We start from the raw sequence: 9,986 nt of genomic DNA on the forward strand, positions 1-9,986 counted from the left end.
CATATCAATTATGCTAAGTTAAGCCCCTCTGACCACACACCTCACTAACTTACTAACTACCCTAATTAAGTTAACAAATCAGGGTTAAAATTTTTCGGATGTTATATAGATTCCAATAACTCAACACTCCATTATTCAATTTCTCAATTGATGAAAATTCAACAAAATTGGATATACTTGAAGCTTAGGATTACACAATACTTACCTAGAAAGTTACTAATTGAATGGAACTTTCAAGCTTTGGATATTGCTTGCCCTAACATAGCTGACCTCCTCTTCCTCTCCAGATGTGTCCAATACCTCTCCTTCTGATTTTATGAGTTACTCATGTCAGCTTTAAGTGATTCCTACACAATGCACCGTAACACACATAGCTTTCAATGCATCGTGTGGCACAATAAGTCCAATCTCACTTGCGCTCGCACGTTATGCCTCAGATTGTCGTTCTATTCTACCTTTATCATATCAGTATAACATCTAATCAACACAATATTAATTAACTCAACATCCAAACCACAATAAATTTGCTAATTACTAATTTATCCCTAATTAGCAACTAGTTCTTGGGGTTGAAATTCAAGATATTACATAAATCTACATGGCAAAATGGAAATACCTATCCAAATACGCAATAAGATAAGAATGATAAAAATTGAAATTCACTGTTCTTTCAGTTCAGCTCTTGTGAAATGGTCTCTATGGTTCTCTTTCCCTTGTGACTATGCTTTTTGTGGTGAAGTTTTATCGACTCTTCATTCTTGCTTTAATGGGAATAAGAATGGCTATGGTTGAAGAAGCTATGAATCCCTTTTTTCTTCTCTTACCTATGGGTAGACTTTATTTCGAAGAAGGGAAGAAGTTCCTGTCTTTATTGTCCCCTTTTTTTTTTCTTAGAAACAAAGACAGTATAACATGGGACTTCTTTTGTGTTTGCTTTTATAATCATGGAATAAGTTGTAGCTTGTAAAGTATTATTGATATACAAACTAAAATATTTAAATTTTAAATGGTTTGTATTCAATATTTTTTGGGTTTAAAGACTCCTAACTATTGTTGTGTATGCTATAGGTGTTACAGTGTGGTAAAATCAGGAGGGATATTACAACACCCCTTATTGTGGCCTTTTGAAGCTTATTGATCTATCCTAGCCAAAACTAGCATTAGAGGCATTGATGGCTTCTGGGAAATACTTAATGCTGAGTTCTAGCTAGCAAGTTCTTGTAATCACTCATGTATTCATTAATATCAAAATTGTGACCTTTGATAAATGAATCATACTTGGTGTAAAGTCTCAACTGAAATTGGGCTTTATCATTCCCATCACACAATCAATAAATCAAAATTAAAGTAATAGCCTTTATTTGTTTTCAAATTGCAGGATCCTGACTTCTTAAAATATATATTCAAATAAGAGGTCTATGAAAGCATAAATGCAGTCAAACGACTCAAAAAGAATAACTCTTCAACCCAGAAAAAGGGCCGTGAGCCGTGATATGTGGTACAAAGTGACTTGCTCTATTTCTGTCTATGTCATGCCTATTGCGGCACTTATGACAGCAAATTCCGACTATCATATGATAGCTTAAAAGGCAAACTTCTGCAGTGTGCCATTTCCACATTCGAGTCCGATTAGAGTGATTCAGCATCTACACAAAGCTTATGACATATACTATCTAATGGAATAAGTCTAGAATCAATCTAATGGTCCGATCTAAAATTGAACACCTAGGTGTAAAAGCCACTTTTTTCTTTCAAAAGCTTACAGCCTAAGTGCTCAATTTCTCATTTCTATCCTATTAGACCACTTCGGGACTTAAACCAAGTCTAAAAGGATCACATACACCTGATTGACACTACATACCACATATATCACATCAATAGCCCATTTTGGCCCTCATGCCAATTACAAATAATTTGGACTTATATGAGGAATACATATATACAACACATATTCACATATATAACTAGACTTTTTCCACTTTCAACCCTCCGACTCTCACATATGGGGCCCCGCCTCACCATATGGTTAGGAATCACATCATACTCGACTCTTTTCAAATAAAGGCTCCACCTTACCATTTGTGTCAAGTTTTTCATATATTACACAATTCACATTCAACACATAATCATCACATCAATTCACATATAAACAAGTGGAACAAGTCACAAACAATATATTACTTTGTTTTTGCATTTAGGCCTACCTACGTACCCTCTACTGGGGCACCCTCGGCATAATGTAATACCACACATATATACAAGCAAGTTTTTCACAACACAATTCACTTTCTTATATTGACATCACTTATGTACCTTAGTTGGCAACTTCACTCTATTGGCACATTATACATTCATTTACACTAATGGTAGTCATGCCTACCAAGCGAAGCTACTCTTTCCTTACTTCCTTTCCTGGCCTTCTCGTGCTCTCTTCACCTGTGTTTAAAAAGTAATGGATTGAGACATATGTCCCATATCTCGAAGGCAACCCCAATTACTGATTAGTAAGCAAAATCATAAACAAGCGGTAAAGTAGCATGTTTATCAATAAAACCAATACCATAGGCATATGTAGGAATTCATTCTCATCAATCTGTTATGCTCATGCAATACATTCCTAGTTCCATCTAGCGAAGTAATCTCTACGCTCAAACTAAGACTTCCATTCACAAGGAACAGGGCCCACTATACTGCTACTCAGACCAAGTAATCCTCTTCACATGTGGGTGGGTCTCTTAAGTCTGTCATGGCAGAGTTAAACTCTATGCTCTAGATCACCAGGACTTCTAGCCTTATACAGAGTAGGACCACGCCCCTTACCTTAATCTAGGGTAACCTCATGGATCCTTCCATATCCTAGGTCCATCGTGGCGGAGTCAAGCTCTACGCTCTGAATCATCATGATTATTCTCCTAGGCCTATCCTGGCAGAGTCAATTTTTATGCTTTGGATCATCAAGACTTCCTGGACCTCCTCACAGTAGGGCCGAGTTCCCCCACCATAATCCAGGGCATACTCATAGATGTAATGCATGTTAATGGAGATGCCACCCCTCAATTCATTTGAATTAATACTCACACACCCACATGCATATAGTTTCAATGCTGCTACTCTATCAGTTTCACAACACAATGCACGTAGTTATATCAAAATACTTGCAAATAATTTTACAAATAAATAAGTAAAAGGGTTACTCTAGTTACTTTTAACTCTTGCTACTAAGGGTTACCAACCACACTAAACTCTCAGGGATGTAGATTCTCACGACAAACTTCATAGGTGCTCAATCTATGCAACATAATGTCTCTCAGTCAATTCTCAACGCGTTTTACAAGTATTGATTTGGCTCAATCGAATCCCTTGATATGTAAAACAGTTTAACTAAATCCTCTTGAATTTAGTTATCCATTATTTTTAGTCATTAGCTCTTAGGATACTATGTATAAATCACAGTCTAGAAAAAATTGATAATTTTTTTATGAATCAATTTAAATGTGAATCATTAATTATTTTTTCCAATTTCATCCTTTCTACAGTTTTTAAAGTAAATTATGAATATGAATATATATATATATATATATATGAGAAAAAATTTTTAAAGATATATATTTAATAAAGATAAACTGAATATTTTTTGGACTACGTCAATATCTTAATTACCTCATCAGTTTTGATGAAGTAGTTTCAAGAGTATATAAAACATAAAGGAAGCTTCACCACGTTAACATGATTCATTATATGATGGAATAATTGTATTTAAAAATCTTCAAGTCTATCGTCAAAGTTAAACAAATAATTTCGTCACGATGAAGACAAACAAACAAAGGCTACTAGAGATGATACAATTACCTGTTGGCGGTGATGTTGATTCAAAAATTAGTGAGGATTCTCTCCGATTCCTTCCAATCAACTTCCTTTCTTTAACCTTTTCCAGCCATTGATTAAGATTTAGATGATTTACATTTAATCTCATCTAAATATTATTATAACATTAAATTGTAAACAATATAAATAATAAAATTAGAAATATTAAAATTTAATATTAACAATTAAAAAATATAATAAAAATAAAATAACATAAATATTTGTAAGAGATCAAATTATTAAATATTAAGAAAACAAGGAGATTCCTTGGGGGAAAAAAAGAAATAAAACAAGGTGATTCTTGTCTCACTCAAGTGTGCCCAGCTGTAATCAAGGACGTCATGAGACATGCTGAATTTTTACCAGCTTTGCGCTTAATTTAATTAATTTTTTTTTAAATAATAAATGAGTTGGATGTCACGAGGAGTCACTTGATATGATTGCTGACAAAACGCCGCGCTTGATTTAATTAATTTTTATCAAGCTCTTCAAATTTATTTAGGACTAAAACTTATATACTTATCTTTATATACTTAATATATTTATATTAAATTAAAGCATGACATGTGAATTTTAATGTATTAATTTAATTGATAATGAGAATTTATTATAGAAAAATAATCTATACAAGATTTCTATATCTTGATTTAATTGATACAAACACCTTAAATATATAAGATCATATATAAGTTTTTTTTCATTTATTTAACTCAATCTTAAACACCTGATAAGAAAGATAAGAAAGTTTTTGAATCAGAGGTCTTTGTCTCTGAATGCAACACCATTTATTATAGAGTTTTTGAAAAAATTTCAATGAGGGGACTCTTGACTAAATGTAATAATAAAAAAATAACCTCTGAATTTTGAAATAATCATTGAAGGACCTATACAAAATTTCGTTTGAATTTGTGAGAGAAATGACAAAAATTTTTGATAGAAATGATAAAATTTTCCTCATTTAAATGAACAACATAAATGACTTGTTCATTCCCATATTGTATATTGTTTATTTACTTATCGAATATTTTTCATTTTCCTGCTTCACTTATTATAGACCTACTTCATTTGATTTCATTCCAAGCTATAAACAAATGAAATAGATAAACGAATAACATTCCATATGTAAATAAACAATATATAGTATGTGAATGAACAAGTCATCTTATCATGAAACCAACACTTGGAATAAAATCAAATGAAACTAGGATTATAAATAAATGAAGTAGGGAAATGAATAATATTTTGTAAATAAATGAACAAGACACAGTATGAAAAAGAATAAGTCATTTATGTTGTTAAATGAGGGAAATTTTATCATTTCTGTCACAAAGTCAAAAGCAATTCCATATGGTCCTTTAGGGAAATTTCAAAAATTTAGGAATTCTTTTTTTTTATGTTTAATCAAGGGTCGCTCACTGAAATTTTCTCTAAATTTATTGTCTAAAAAAGTCATTTCAACATGAATTATGTAATCTAGAGTCTTGTTAAAGTCCGTCCACCTAAACATGAATGCCAAGTGCTTTATGAAAAACCTCAATCTTGGCCGTTAGGTTATTAAACTCAAACTTCTCTCACTTTCAAATGGGTAAAGTAATGGTCAATTTTATCCACGAAGCTTAGAAAAGATAGCACCTTCCACTTGTTTCTTATTGTGGATATAATATAAGTTATTGTCAATTAATTTATAGGGAAAATAACAATAAATCCTTCCAAAATATATTAAATGATAAGTTGGTCCCTTGAAATGTTATAATTCCATTGAAGTCCTTAAGGACCTTTCTATCATTAATGAATTTATATAGATGATCGATTGTCTTTGTTGAAAATAAAACGATTCATAAGTTTTGTTTATATAATCACAACTTTCTTTCTTATATTCATAACAATGCAATAGCAAATCAGGAATTTACCATGTGAAGTTGTAATTTGACACTAAAAAACACTTGAAAAGCCATTGCAATGTGAGGATGTGTCACTAAGGGTGATGGACTCCACATTTGTAAAAATTTAAAATAATTTGAACAATTAAACTAAAGGTTATTTCTGAAGAAGAAGGGGGTTGATGGGGGATGATTATGGACGGTGAAGGAATTGTAGAATAAAACAATATAAGGAATGTTTCTTTTCATAAAAAAAGTTTGGCTAGAGGACATTATATGTAGAGATAACTTAAGAAAGATGGATGTGTATTTGTTTAGTTCATGCGAAGAGGGAAATAAATATGAAGGTATTTATAACGATTGGTTGACATTGTGGAAGGATCCATGAAGTTTCAGGGGCAGGTAACTAGTGCTCAATGCTTTTCCAATCAAATTTGACTCCACTTTGTATTAAAATGAATCAACGAAACTTGAAAGGCCTTTGAATTATGACAAATATAATATGGTGTTGTTTTTTTCTTTGACAAGCAAATATAGTATGGTGTTTGAAATCTACATGGGAAAATGGCAATACTTGTCCAAATTCACAATCATATAAGAATGATGAAAATGAAAATTCACTCTTCTTTCAGCTTAGCTCTTATAAAATGGTCTCTATAGTTTACTTTCCCTTATGACTATGCTCTTCTGTGGTGAAGTTTTTCGACTCTTCACTCTTGCTTTCATGGGAATAAGAATGGCTACAGTTGAAGAAGCTGTGATCTCTTTTTTCTTCTCTCACCTATGGGCAAACTTTATTTTGAAGAAGAAGCGAAGAAGTTCCTATCCTTATTCTCCCCTATTTTTTTTCTTAGAAACAGAGATTGTATAACATGAGACTTCTTTTTGTTCGCTTTTATAATCATGGAATAGGTTGTAGCTAGTAAAGTATCGTTGATATACAACTAAAAATATTTAAATTTTAAATGATTTGTAGTCAGTATTTTAGGCCATTTAAACTCTTAATACTATGGTGTGTGCTATAGGTGTTACAGTTTGGCAACATCGGGAGGGATATTACAACATACCCTTGTTAGGGCCTTTAAAGCTTTCTTGATCTATCCTAGCCAAAATTATCATTAGAGGACTTGATAACTTCTGGGGAATATACTTAATGTTGAGTTCTAGCTAGCAAGTCCTTGTAATCACTTAAGTATTCATTAATATCAAATTATCACCTTTGATAAATGAATCATATTTAGTAAAGTGTCTAACTACTACTAGTCTAAAAGCCAAAGAATTGATTATACCTTTATATATGTTTTGGATTGAGAAGCTTCCCTTCTTTTATTAGAGCCTTAGAAATGTAAGTTAGAGGCACATTGCTTTGACCTTTAAACAATTCTTATGCAATTCTTATCAATTTATCTTCCTCAACAGATGGTTGCCTTTCTTAGGTTGCCTCTGTCACTAGCTCTTTCCCTTTTCTTGAAGTTCTTCCCTTCTTAATAGGCTGAGTTGAAGAGATTCTAGCCTCTTCTATCATAGCTTCTAAAAATTTTCCTCTTTTTTGTCACTTCATCATCTTTTTTAATTTTCCTCCTTGGTTCATGCCATTTCTAGAGACGAAGAGGGTTTCAAGTTTTTGAGTTAGATCATGAATTTGAGTGAGCTTAGGAAGGAATTGAGTTAAGAAAAAGTGATTTCAAATGATGGGCAAATGAATTAGAACACTAGAATGGACTTAGAAAGTTCAGAGAGAAGATTGAAATGATAGAGAGCTATAATAGTCTCTTTTTGAATGTCGTATTTTGAGGGGAAAGAAGAATCAGGCTTGAGATGTAACATCCTAAAACTTTACTAACTAAAAAACTTAACAAAATACCATGGTAATAAAAATAATTAAACTAATAAAAAAATTACCATGGCATAAAAGAATGAAAGCCAATTCTTAAATTTATTTAAGAAGATGATAATGGAAGAAAAGAGTTAATTATATTTTTAGGAAATTACCATGGTTATAAAAATTCATCTAACAATAGATATATAAAATCTATCCTTAGTAGAAATGATTAAACTAGTAAAAAAGGGTACAATGATTGATGAGGAAAATTAATATCTATATTACTGTTGAAATAATTGTACATCTACAGTAAATCAACGGATTTTATTATATATATTGATATTATAATTTATAATAGAATATTTTGAATCAGATAAATTATTATTATATTCTAACATATTTACATTTGTAATTAACCCTCTTTATTCTTCATCTAGCTTGTCACACATTCTCCTTCCCCAACCCACTCCACACAAATCCAGAGCCGATGACACAACGGATAGCAACTACAACTGAACTCATGGACGGACAAACATGAGACAATGCAAGAATCCCTAAAACAACAAGACACTACCAACCTCAATGGAACCCATGAATGGTGACGGCCATGATTGTAGAGGTGACGGCAGCCACAGAGGCTTGCTAGCATACACTAGAAGAGAAAAGAGAGTGATGAAGTGTAGGGTTTTTTAGAGATTAATGAGAGAGAGGGTCAGGCTGTGAAAATTCTCCCACACTATTTCTAACCCAACCTCAAAAGCTATACAAATATGTACATATATGGTATTATATATAATTGCAATAGAAGCTAGACGACTCTTAATCGAGAACGTGCATGCCCATAAACACTGTGTAACTGGTGTATGATTTTAATGATTCCTCTAGCTGCCACTACCACCATGAATGGCACAAGCCACTATAGTATTTAAGAGCCAAAGCTATCAGGTTGACATGACTAGATAGCCAAATATTGATTTGAGCTCTCTAAATGGGGCAAAAAAACTAGGGAAAGTCATATTGGCTACAGAGGCCAAGTGATGTGACACTAAAACTACTTGAGAAGCCATTGCAATGTGAGGATGTGTTACTAAGGGTGATGGACTTTGCATTTGTAAAAAATTTAAAGAATTTGAACAACTGAACTAAGGTTGTGTTTGAAGAAGAAGGGGTTTGGTAGGGGCATGATAATGGATGGTACAGGAGTTGTAGAAGAAAAAATAGAAGGAATATTTCTTTTTGTAAAAAAATGTTTGGTTGAAAGACTTATATGTAAAGATAGCTTAAGAAAGATGGATGTGTATTTGTTTAGTTCATGCGGAGAGGAAAATAAATATAAAGGTATTTATAACAGTTGGTTGACAACATGGAAGGATCCATGAAGTTTCAGGGGTAGGTGAGTAGTTCTCAGAGTTTTCCTAACCAAATCTAACTCCACTTTCTATTAAAATGAATCGACGAAACTTAAAAGGCCTTAAATTATGATGAATATAGTATGGTGTTGTTTTCTCTTTGACCAGCAAATATTATATGGTGTTTGAAATCTATGTGGGAAACTGGAAATACCTGTCCAAATACGCAACCATATAAGAATGATGAAAATGAAATTCACCCTTCTTTCAGCTCAGCTCTTGCGAAATAGTCTCTATGGTTTGTTTTCCCTTGTGACTACACTTTTTGTGGTGAAGTTTTGTCGACTCTTCACTTTTGCTATTGTGGGGAATAAGAATGGCTATTGTGAAGAAGCTGTGATTTCTTTTTCTCTCTCACTTATGGGAAACTTTATTTTAAAGAAGAAGTGAAGAAGTTCCTATCTTTGGTCTCCCCTATTTCTTTTTTAAAAAAAAGAGATAGTATAACATAGGACTTTTGTTTGCTTTTATAATCATAGAATAGATTGTAGAATATAGCACCATTGATATAAACCTAAATATTTAAATTTTAACTGGTTTATATTCAATATTTTAGGGGTTTTTCAAGACTCCTAACTATTGTTGTGTGTGCTATAGGTGTTACAGTTTGGCAACATCGGGAGGGACATTACAATATCCCTTATTGTGGCGTTGTAAAACTTTCTTGATCTATCCTAGCCAAAACTAGCATTAGAGGCCTTGATAACTTTTGGGGAACACTTAATGTTAAGTTCTAGCTAACAAGTCCTTGTAATCACTCATGTATCCATTAATATCAAATTGTGACCTTTGATAAATGAATGATATTGGGTAAAGTGTCCAACTACTACTAGTCCAAAAGCAAAGAATTGATTATACCTTGATACATGTTTTGGATTGAGAAGCGTCCCTTCTTTCAATGGTCCCTCAGAAATGTCACTTGGAGGCACATTTCTCCCATTCTTGAAATGTCACTTGAGCATCACAATTTGAAACCATACATTATTAGCCACTTTTTAGGCCTTGACCACG

Source organism: Prosopis cineraria, unplaced genomic scaffold (assembly GCF_029017545.1).
Source record: "Prosopis cineraria cultivar Desert tree isolate PC_DT_omini unplaced genomic scaffold, ASM2901754v1 PC13, whole genome shotgun sequence".
In the NCBI taxonomy this organism is placed as follows: Eukaryota; Viridiplantae; Streptophyta; class Magnoliopsida; order Fabales; family Fabaceae; genus Prosopis; species Prosopis cineraria.